The sequence below is a fragment of the Coccinella septempunctata genome, chromosome 7, assembly GCF_907165205.1.
Source record: "Coccinella septempunctata chromosome 7, icCocSept1.1, whole genome shotgun sequence".
Taxonomy (NCBI): domain Eukaryota; kingdom Metazoa; phylum Arthropoda; class Insecta; order Coleoptera; family Coccinellidae; genus Coccinella; species Coccinella septempunctata.
The window spans coordinates 32202254-32213084 of record NC_058195.1 but is presented as its reverse complement, the minus strand read 5'-3'; the positions used below and the strand labels follow the sequence as shown (position 1 = coordinate 32213084).

Here is a 10831-nt window from a genome sequence, read left to right as displayed (position 1 = left end):
AGATCGTCCATGACCAGACTCCACAGCAGAGGTGATAGTGAATTGGTAATTTTTCATTTTATCTGGCCCTCCCCTCAAAAAGTTTGCCCATGTCTGACCTAGACATTGGCTGTTTACGTATGCGCTCAGGAGTGTCTTAAAATGAACTTCAAAGGTGCGCATATCTATATCACCAAGGACAGCCAGGCCACGCCGAGGTCCCTGGAATCACACTGCCAGAGAGATCTCTGTTGACATGGGAGTGCCGTAATACCATAAAGCAACTGGCCAGAGACAACAAAGTGACTCTACTATATATGGGTACCCAGGGCACTATATAGTGTTGTTGAAGGAAACGAGAAAGCCGATGAACTTGCAAAAAGAGCATCCTGCTGGACCTTAGCCTTTCTGTGGGCTCGGAAAGTACCAATACAAATGGGATCCAACAATGGGAGTTGAACAACAGACTAACCCTCTGGAGAAACACTCCTGGACTTACTCAGTCAAAGAAATTCATGATGATTTCACCGATCTACACCAGAAAACTGCTAAAGTTGTCACGAGCTGAGCCTCGGGTGATGGTGGGACTGCTGACAGGGCACTGTCGGTACAAATATCATTTGCACCCAATGGGTGAGTCAGGAGATGAGATTTGTAGTCTCTGTCGATCAGAAGCAGAAACAGCTGAATACATGATTTGCAAGTGTCCAGAGCTGGCATATTTTTCTCTTAAAATTCTACAAGGAATCTCTTCTTTTCATTTCATTATATAATATTGTTTTTTCTCAGTTTTTTCATAAATGAAATCGAAATCGTTGTGGGCTCTGGAGGGGTGATTACCCTCTTTATCCCCCCTCCCGTAGGATCGCCCTTACTGAATATTTTAAACCGAGCCGATTCGGAAGAATCGGTCTGTATTTTATACAATGCTAACACCTAAAACCAACGGGGGGCCTGTAATTTCTTTATGTACCAAGGCCCGCCGAAGCTTTGACGGTCCTGGTCCAAGCCATTGTAAAAATTGAAACTTACAGTCATCATACAATTTATTTGTTTGTATCTGATAATTATTCGTATTATTCTTAATTTCTTCTTTTTCGTATCTTAATGTTACAATTACACACTGTTTTCTATTATTCCCTCAATTAATAATTGAAACTCATTATAGCATAGTTTTTTTATGAAACCTAAATGAACATTTCAATCAAGAAAAATTTTCCTCATTATTATTATACACCCATAACTCTGAAGAAAAAATAATTCTGGCACATCCCAAGAAAAATTTGCTCTCTGTTGCTCTTCAATCCCATTCCCACTCTGCTAAATCTCCATTTTCAAAGATATTGTAATATTGAAATAGTGATAGGATTTGTGAAATGAAAGAAAAGAGATATGAAAAATTTCTATTTCACTTGAAAATACATGAAATATGAAATGATATATCAAGAATGTACTCGGAAAAAATGAAACTGTGAAGCCTACAGTCTCAAATCAATAATTCACTGTTTACAGCTCATTCACAATTAATGTAAGCCTTATCCCCGGTTTCACAAAGCTTGATCTGGGAATCAAAGCTTGCTTGACATATAAACGTCAATTTCTTTGCAATTGATAACTCAGTCATGAGCATTCAGAATATCATTCTGGCATCCAATTATGATCTATATACACCTCCATTCAATGATTCTCAATTGATACTCCTTCCAAATATTCAGACATGCAAAAGTAACAGTGATTTGGTTTAGGAAACCGAGGGACTGTCATATTGTTGATCGGACAATGGGAGTTTTGTGAAATCCATGCTTAATGTGTAATGTTGACATAAATGAAATGTTACTTCGATCATTGATTGATTGATTTCATCTATGTATGTTGAGTCTTGAGCTAGAATAGCTAGCGAAAACACGTACAAGTGGAAGCTGTGTTCGTTCTCATCAATTGCGTGGAAAATCTGGAGTTTTGGTTTATAGTGAGTGTCCAGTGGACACATATCTTTTTTTGAACTCATAGATGGTTGGAGATAACATTTTTTCAACAAGCTAATTACTGTTCATTGAGTTGTGAATCTTCGGATTATTCAAGACCGTTAATACCTCTCTATAAGTGTAAACATCGAGTCATATGCACCTTATCAACTGATAACATAATTGATGGGCAGAGTATAAAGGAGAACACACACATACAGGCAAGCTGGATATCAACATTATGTCGGGTGAATTGGAGAAAGTTGTTCAAGTTTTGAAGGGGGAAATAGTAAAGAGTCGTAATGAAATTAAATCATCTATTGAAGCAGCTGAAAGTAGATTAATGCTCAAGATTGAAGGGCTGAATCATAGAGTGAGTAAGCTGGAGAATGAAATGACTTCGCTTTCGACCAAACTTGAGGCCCTGGAAATTTCATCAAGAAAGAATAATATAGTCATATCTGGCTTGACTGATCTAATAGATACCTCCCCTCAGGGCATCTGCAACTTGTTCAAGAAATTGTTGAACGTTGAGGTTGTCGTATCTGATCTCAACAACGCTTACATGCTGGGTTATAAAGAAAATGGTTTGCTCAAAGTTGAATTTATATCGTACATCAAGAAGCTGGAGATCATTAAGCAGAGCAAAAAACTAAAAGGGACCAAAATTTCTATAAGAGACGATCTCACTTTCAAGCAGAGATCTGACGGTAAAATCCTCCGAAGCTACTTGAGCAAGTTCAGGGAAGATCCATCGGTTAAATGTTATATTAAGAAGAATACATTGTTTGTGAATGGAAAATCCCATACAATTGAAGAACTAGGAAACATTACTCAGTACGAGTCAGTGGGCCGAAAAGTAAGCAGTGCCCCATCAACCCCTTCAAGACGCGAACCCGGATTGACTAATGAAAGTCCCTCAGAACAAGAAGTGGGAGCACCTCACCAAACAAGTAGCAATGGAGTGGGACTGACGGATGGAAGCATGGCGCAAACACCTAACCGAATATGTAGCTCTAACGAGCAGATGGAGCAGACAAGTGAAGTTGAGGCAGAGGTGCAAACACCGAGTCAAGTGTATACTCCAGAGCAGGAAAAGGGATCAACAGTTCAAACGCTGCCAAGTAAGGTTGGTCAAACAAAAAAACCCTCAAAGGTTGAAAACTTAGGAAGACCAAAGTTTTTGAGATCGCAGTCCAAAACAAGCGGTCAACCATAGAGTGTAGTAAAACTGTGTGTGGGTGGGTTGCTTTAGATTGCTTTCTGCCTATCGTTCCATAATATATTTTGAATTCTTTCAGAGTTAAAATTCGATGAAATCCATGTAAATTCCAATATTTCAGGTTATTTTTTCCTACACTACGGTTATTGTTTTGTTTTTCTTACAGGTTGAATGTTTGATGAAGTTTTGTGAATTTTGTCTTTATTTTTTGAATAATCAAACCTAGTCTAGGAGTATATTGTTTTTCGGTCTACTTGTCATATTTAATCGTTAGAGCAATGAATGATTTTATTGAAAGAATTGATGTTACTGAGTTGGAGACTGAAACGTTAGATGAAAAAGACCCTATCGGGAAGCACTTCCCAAAGAGTAGCCAGGACTTGAGTTTATTACAGATGAATGTGAGAAGTATCGGCAAGAACCACAGTGAATTCTTTGCCTTCATTTCTTTTTTTGGGTTCAACGTTGATGTAATCGTCTTGACCGAAACATGGAATATAGATGATGTGCGTCAGTTTACCATTCCGGATTATGTTGTCTATTATAATGAGTCGTTTATAAATCAGAATGATGGTGTTGTAATGTATATAAGATCAAATATATCTCACACTGTTAAATTGAAGGTCGTTGGAAATCTGAATATGCTAGAATGTTCATTATGGAAACATGGAAAACTGTTCAATGTTTTGCCGTACTATCGATCCCACTCCTACAGAATCCATGACTTTTTTTCCGACTTTGAATTGTTTATATCTTCCACTAAACTGAAGGGTATAACATATTTCTTAGGTGACATTAATGTGGATATTTTGGATCAGTCTGACCCCGCATGTCTGGAGTACCTAGAATTGCTTAGCGGATATGGTTTTCGATCACTTATTAACTCACCTACCAGGGAAACTGAAAACTCCGCTTCTTGTATCGATCATGTTTTTGTGGGCAACTCTGGACCGAACGAGATTATAAGACCTTTTGTTTTAAAAACTCATATTACTGATCATTATATGACTCTTGTAGCTCACGCGTTGTCAGGTCCGGTGTACAGTGGTCAACGGGAGAGATTCAGGAGGATAGTCAACATCGAGAAGTTGAATAATGACCTTAGGCTTGCATCGTGGGGTAGGTTCTATGACACCGCGGATGTTTCGAAGAAGGCGGAAATATTTGTTGAAATTATTACACATTCTATAAATGAAGCTACCACATTAACGGCAATTAAGACACACAAGAGAAAACAGCCCTGGATAACAGATGGTTTGATCGAATCTATACGCACTAGAGACAGGTTGTTTCAGAGGTTCCTCAAAGCGAAATCTGATGATAGCAGGGAAGAATACAGAACATATAGAAATAAGTTGAACGGTCTTTTGAAGAGGGCAAAATTTTCATATTATAGGCGGCAGATTGAAGACGCAGGGGGAGATTGTGGTAGAACATGGGATGTGCTCAATGGTGTGTTCGATGGTGGTGGTTCTTCTCGGTCGACTCCTCCTGATAGGATTTTGGTTGATGGGGGAGAGATAGTGGATGACAGGGGGATAGCAGATGCAATGAACCAATACTTCGCGAATATCGGCGAGTCTTTGGCTTCTGGTGTTCCCGAGGTCCCGGATGATCTTGAGTCGGGCCTGAAATCTGACCAGCGCGGAAATTCTTTTTATATAGAACCGACAGATAAGTCTGAAATGATGGGTCTGATACATTCCTTGGAAAACCGCAAAGCGCCTGGCCATGATATGATCACCAACACCCTGATGAAAACTATCGCACCGTATGTTGTGGAACCCTTTGTTGACCTGATCAACTCTTGTTTATCGGAGGGTTATGTCCCCCCGCATTTCAAGGTTTCTTTGATAACACCGATCCATAAAGGAGATGAGAAGGGTGATCCAGGCAATTATAGGCCAATATCGAATATATCAGTTCTCGCAAAATTGTTTGAAAAAGTTCTGTGCTTGCGATTAGTCAAGTACCTGCATAAGCTCGATTTTCTTTCCAACTCGCAGTTCGGGTTCCGACAGGGGAGATCAACGGCGGATGCACTGAATGCTCTCGCGGAAAGTTTATACGGTGCTGTTGATGGTGGTAGAAAAATACTTTGTGTATTTGTGGACCTGAAGAAGGCCTTTGACACCGTCTGTCACAGGAAACTAATTGACAAGCTCCGGAAAATAGGCATAAGAGGCGTACCGTGTAGATTGTTCGAGAGCTACTTGTCAGGTAGGGTACAGCAAACGAAAATCAATAATGCTGTGAGTAGTGAGGCAGAGGTTAAGTGGGGTGTGCCTCAAGGAACAGTCCTTGGCCCAATATTATTCCTTGTATATATGAACGATCTACTCACCCTGAACATCAGTGCTCGGATTATTTCATTTGCTGATGACACGTGTCTTATTTTTGAGAGCAGTTCATGGGAAGAGGTTAAAAATATCGCCATGGACGGATTGAAGAAAGTGAAAAAATGGTTCGACCTGAATATGCTGTCTGTAAACATGAAGAAGACACACTTCCTGCCGGTTTCCTTGGTCAGCAGCCTCTTGCCTGACTACGATTACCTTTATTTCGGTGAGGACAGGATCGATCGAGTGATGCACACAAAATATCTCGGTGTGTATGTTGACTGTCATCTCAGGTGGGATATTCACAGCGTGGAGTTGCACAAGAAGTTGAGGAAAATTTCATATAAAATACGTATTGCGAGGGAACTCTTGCCTCGGGATCAGCGCTACGCTGTGTACTACGCCCTTGTACAGTCGGTTCTCCAGTATGGTATTGTCGCATGGGGGGGTCTAGCAGAGAAATATTACTACCCCATTGAAAGAGCTCAGAAACGTCTGCTGAAGATTCTCTTCGAGAAGCCTGTCTTGTTTCCGACAGAGGCACTGTTCAAGGAGCTGAGAGTCCTGGATCCCAGACAGCTGTACGTGAGAACCGTGATAACTTCTATTCCAAAAAATAGACACAGGCTTGATTTCATGGATTCTGCCTACAGAACACGACAGGCAGAGAACGGGATGGTCAGAGGTCTCAAAGTAACTAGGGAAAAGTCAAGGGCATCATTTCTTTACAGATTGTCTCAAATATATAATGTCATACCAACTTGTCTCAAGTCCTTGCAGAGCTTCCATTCTCTCAGAAGGCTCACAAATTCTTGGCTGCTCGATACATTTGAACGACATGCCATTCATGAATTGTTTAAGTGTTTCTAATATTAATTACATTATGATCAGTCAGCCAGCTCAGTATTTGTACTGCATTTTATAACTTTCACTTTCGATCGTTCCTCGATGTGTTTAATTGGTGAGGAACACTTCATATTTATTTTTAATGGATTAATCGAGCGAACTCATACACAAGCTCTTAAATGAGCTTACTTGAGCTCGCATCGAAAAATTGTATGTAGTTTCCATTCTGTATGATGAATTGAGGAGAATAAAGATTATTAAAGATTATGTATATATCGTGAGCATACAATCATAACCCATTGCATTCTGAGAATTCCCCTAAGTGGACTTGATAGGTTTTTACTGTTGAATGTAAGACTATTGAGGGCTTGATGTAAATTATGAAGGTTATAGATCGCTTGGAAAGATGGTTTTGGAGTTAAAGATCTTTTACAGGTGATAAAATGGCATTTTACCAACAAAAAAAAGGGATTTAGTGGGTTTTGATTGTTTGCCCACGATATATTTTTTTGATAATAAGCATAACAATGTTCAACATCCAACAATGAGTAAAGCAACAGTATGAGATAAAGTTTTAGTAGAGTTTAATGTGACGGGATACCACACAATTTGGTGTATGATAAAAGAGCTCCAGTAAAAGACCCTTTCTCCCTAGCAGTGAATTGTACGAATAATAACTTTTCACGAAATAAGCTGAAATATTTTATATTAAAAGGCATCTTGCGGGCCAAAATTGATTCTTCCATCAGTATTCATATATTATCTTCTTTGGGAAATCATATTTGAGGAGAATGTTATAACGTTTTCATACATTGTTTCTTGTAATCGATATAATTTATTCAATTCAAGAAAATTCTGCATTTTCTTGAGGGATTGAAAGTGATAAGTATCGGGAACTTGAGATTGCAGACTCTCACTGGCCACTTCAAAAACAGATACTCATTCTACTCCTCAATAAAATGTATTGGTTTAAATCACATTTGATTATCATTTAAAATTTTAATTTTGTTATTTGAGAATGCTCCAGATTTTTGAGTATTTCGATCATCTAATATTACCTAAAAAAATATATATATAACTGAATAGAATGGTACTTGTTCTGTACAATTCATTCGATACCTACTTTTATTTTTGGAAAATGGAAAGTTTGATGTACCCAAAAGAAGAACTCTTAATGCATGTAATCATCAGATTGCTTTCAAAGTATCAATATCAATGGTCTCATTTAATTAGTGTAATAAGTCGAATAAAAATCAGAAAGTTTCCGGCTCCGACTGTAACGGTTATGTAAATATAAACAAACAGGTTAGGTTATCTATGGTCAGCTGTCAGCTGTACAAAATATAAAATTAAATCCCCATATTTGTTCCAACTTGTACAATCATATCAAAAATCTGTGCCTAACTTCTGTCAAACTTCATAAATGGTTAGACAAAGATGACAGACAATTGTCCTTTGGTCAATCGGCCAATAAGGAGATAGTGGGCGGTATTTTCTGGCGAGTGATCCTTCGGGGCAATACATTTTCTGGGCACTGATCTTTCGATTCAAAGAGTTTTCGGGCGACCGATCCCTACTCGGATATTTCTGTCTGAGCGGGAAAATTCGAAAAAAAAAATCGAAAATAGAGCTCCGCTGAAACAAGAATAACTTCGAGGTTCTCGGATGGAAAATTTTCATTTTTGGGATTTTTCAAGATGTATGATTGATGTATCCTCTTTAAAAATCGAAATCACGATTCATGATACAGGGGGTGAAAAAATCGCTTTCAAAGTTAGGGATGACAAAATCGTGAAAAATCAATTTTTTCAAATTAGAACCCCATTTTTTTATGGCAGATATTGAATCTACGTTAAAAAATAATGTGAGTGTAGGCATCACACCCTTGCCCTAAAATGGATATTTTCTGAGTTATTCACAAAAAACAGTTTTTCGTCTTGAATTTTCAGCTATTTCTTTTCCCTTCACGCCAAAAAGATGAAATTTTCAGGAACTGTTATTTGAACCATGCTGTAGATTTTTCACCCCTTCTTGAAACCGACTTCAAGTTACTATTAGGAAAACCATGGCAAACTCTCGCAGTTATAACCAGAGAAAATGCTCAAAGTTTTGACCGTTAATTTCTAGACATTTATTTATACGTCTCAGGAATGCTTCGTGCGTTGCTCTTCTTATTTCATCGGGAGGAAGAGATCTGCAAAAGTGTTTAAAAATCAAATTGAGTTTCAAAACTATGAATCTAAAAATCTAAACAAACCAGAACGCATTTCTGGCTCGTTCTATGCAGTCCTCTTTATCAGTCAGGGGAGTTGAGTAGACAATATTTTTTATCCTACCCCAAACATAATAGTCTAAAGGAGTTAGATCGGGAGAACGTGGTGGCCAAAGATGTGGACCATTGTTCGCCAACCATCGATCTTCAAATAGCCTGTAGAGGATATTTGACACATTGAGTGAATTGTGTGGAGGCGCGCCATCTTGTTGATACCATAAGTCATTATGGTTCTGTACTAGCGGCTCAATTATTTGAGTCAATATATCAGAATATCTATTTCCTAAGGGAGAACATTCTTTAAATAATGCAAACATGTGTAGTGTTCTATCTTACCAGTTAAAGTCCCATCATAAATGTGAACATCGAGAATTGCATTATTTTTGATGGCGCAAAAAACATTGAAACTCCAGGTCTCTTGAAAGTTCCATTGTCTGAAGTGGTGGTTGTTCTCTTCATCCCAATAATGACTGTTATGCCTATTGAACGAACCATTCTTTGTGAATTCAGATTCATCTGTCCAAATTATACAGTCCAAAAAGTTTTCATTCTCTTGAAATCGAATCATCATAGCTTCGCAAAACTCTGTTCTCCTGACGAAATCAGTTTCCTTCAAATGCTGTGCACTATTGAATTTATATGGGTGCATTTTATGTTTTTTCTCCAAACACTCGATTGAGATAATCCCAGATCAATCTCGGCATCTTTGAGTGAATTTTGAGGATTCACACGAAAATATGCAAGAACTGTAATTTCGTTGTTCTCATCTTCTACTACACTTTTTTCTCTGTGTATAGTTTTCTTAACGAAAGATCCGACATTTCTCAAGTTTGTCATGGTTCTGTTAATGGTATCTCTCGTTGGTCTGGGTCGGTCAGGAAACCTCTCAATGAACAGTCGAATCGTTCTATCTACAACTTTATTACATTCTCCATGAAGTAGAATGAGATTTGAATAATCTTCATTGGTAAAATTAGGCATAGTGATCGATTTTATAACTTAATACGAATTATCACCAAATTAATAGTAAACACAAAATGCTACTGAATAAAGAGGAATTTGGCAGATGTAATTGATGATATCTATCATAAAAAAAAAGAATGTAAAACATGGTAAGTTTTTGCATATGGTTCATAAGGAATTATTTATTTATCACTGGAGAGAAAACCGATGGCCGATTAGTTGAAATAAAGAGGTTTCCGATACAAATTCGAATCAAAATTCGCCATCTATCTAGGAACAACCTGTAACTTTTTTCTCTTGCATATTAGGGTAGTAAAATCTAAAACATGGTTTAAGTAACAGTTCCTGAAAATTTCATCTTTTTGGCGTGAAGGGAAAAGAAATAGCTGAAAATTCAAGACGAAAAACAGTTTTTTGTGAATAACTCAAAAAATATCCACTTTAGGGCAAGGGTGTGACGCATACACTCACATTATTTTTTAACGTAGATTCAATATCTGCCATAAAAAAATGGGGTTCTAATTTGTAAAAATTGATTTTTCACGATTTTGTCATCCCTAACTTTGAAAGCGATTTTTTCACCCCCTGTATCATGAATCGTGATTTCGATTTTTAAAGAGGATACATCAATCATACATCTTGAAAAATCCCAAAAATGAAAATTTTCCATCCGAAAACCTCGAAGTTATTCTTGTTTCAGCGGAGCTCTATTTTCGATTTTTTTTTCGAATTTTCTCGCTCAGACAGAATTTTCCAACCAAAACTGAAAAATGTTACATCAAAATAACTTGAAATCTTCTAAGGAATCTATTTCTGCAATAAAAAAATGGTGTTCTAATTTGAAAAACGGAAGTTGACGTCATTTCCGGAAAAACCGGAGGTGCTCATGCCTTGAATATATTTTAGATTTCATCAGCATCGTGAAATACTTATGAGTGCTGAATTTCATGAAAATACGTTCAGTAGTTTTCCGTATAAATATGGGTGAGGTTCCTCGTGAAAGACCCTGTATAGATATTTGGTTACTAACCAGTATCTTGATCGTCATATTTGGATTTTCAATTCACGCATGTGTGTATGTCCCTTCTGACAACGATTCACTTCATTCATACCATAAAACATATAGGTAATATAATAGATATATCGAGAGCATGAGCTTAATACTTTTAATGTTATATTATTTGGAAAAAAAAAAAGATGTGTTTCTTATCCTGAAATAAAGTAACATTTATTCAATTCAATCAAT

The 10831-nt window shown here is 37.5% G+C and overlaps 1 long non-coding RNA gene across 1 annotated transcript; it reads right to left on the bottom strand.

Annotated features, from left to right (window-relative positions):
* Positions 1-7358: 7358 nt before the first annotated feature.
* Positions 7359-7685, bottom strand: LOC123317603. Its single transcript, XR_006538203.1, has 2 exons — positions 7474-7685; positions 7359-7408 (listed from the first exon to the last, which is right to left on the bottom strand). It is a non-coding gene; the product is annotated as an uncharacterized LOC123317603 (long non-coding RNA).
* Between the last annotated feature and the right edge of the window lie 3146 nt (positions 7686-10831).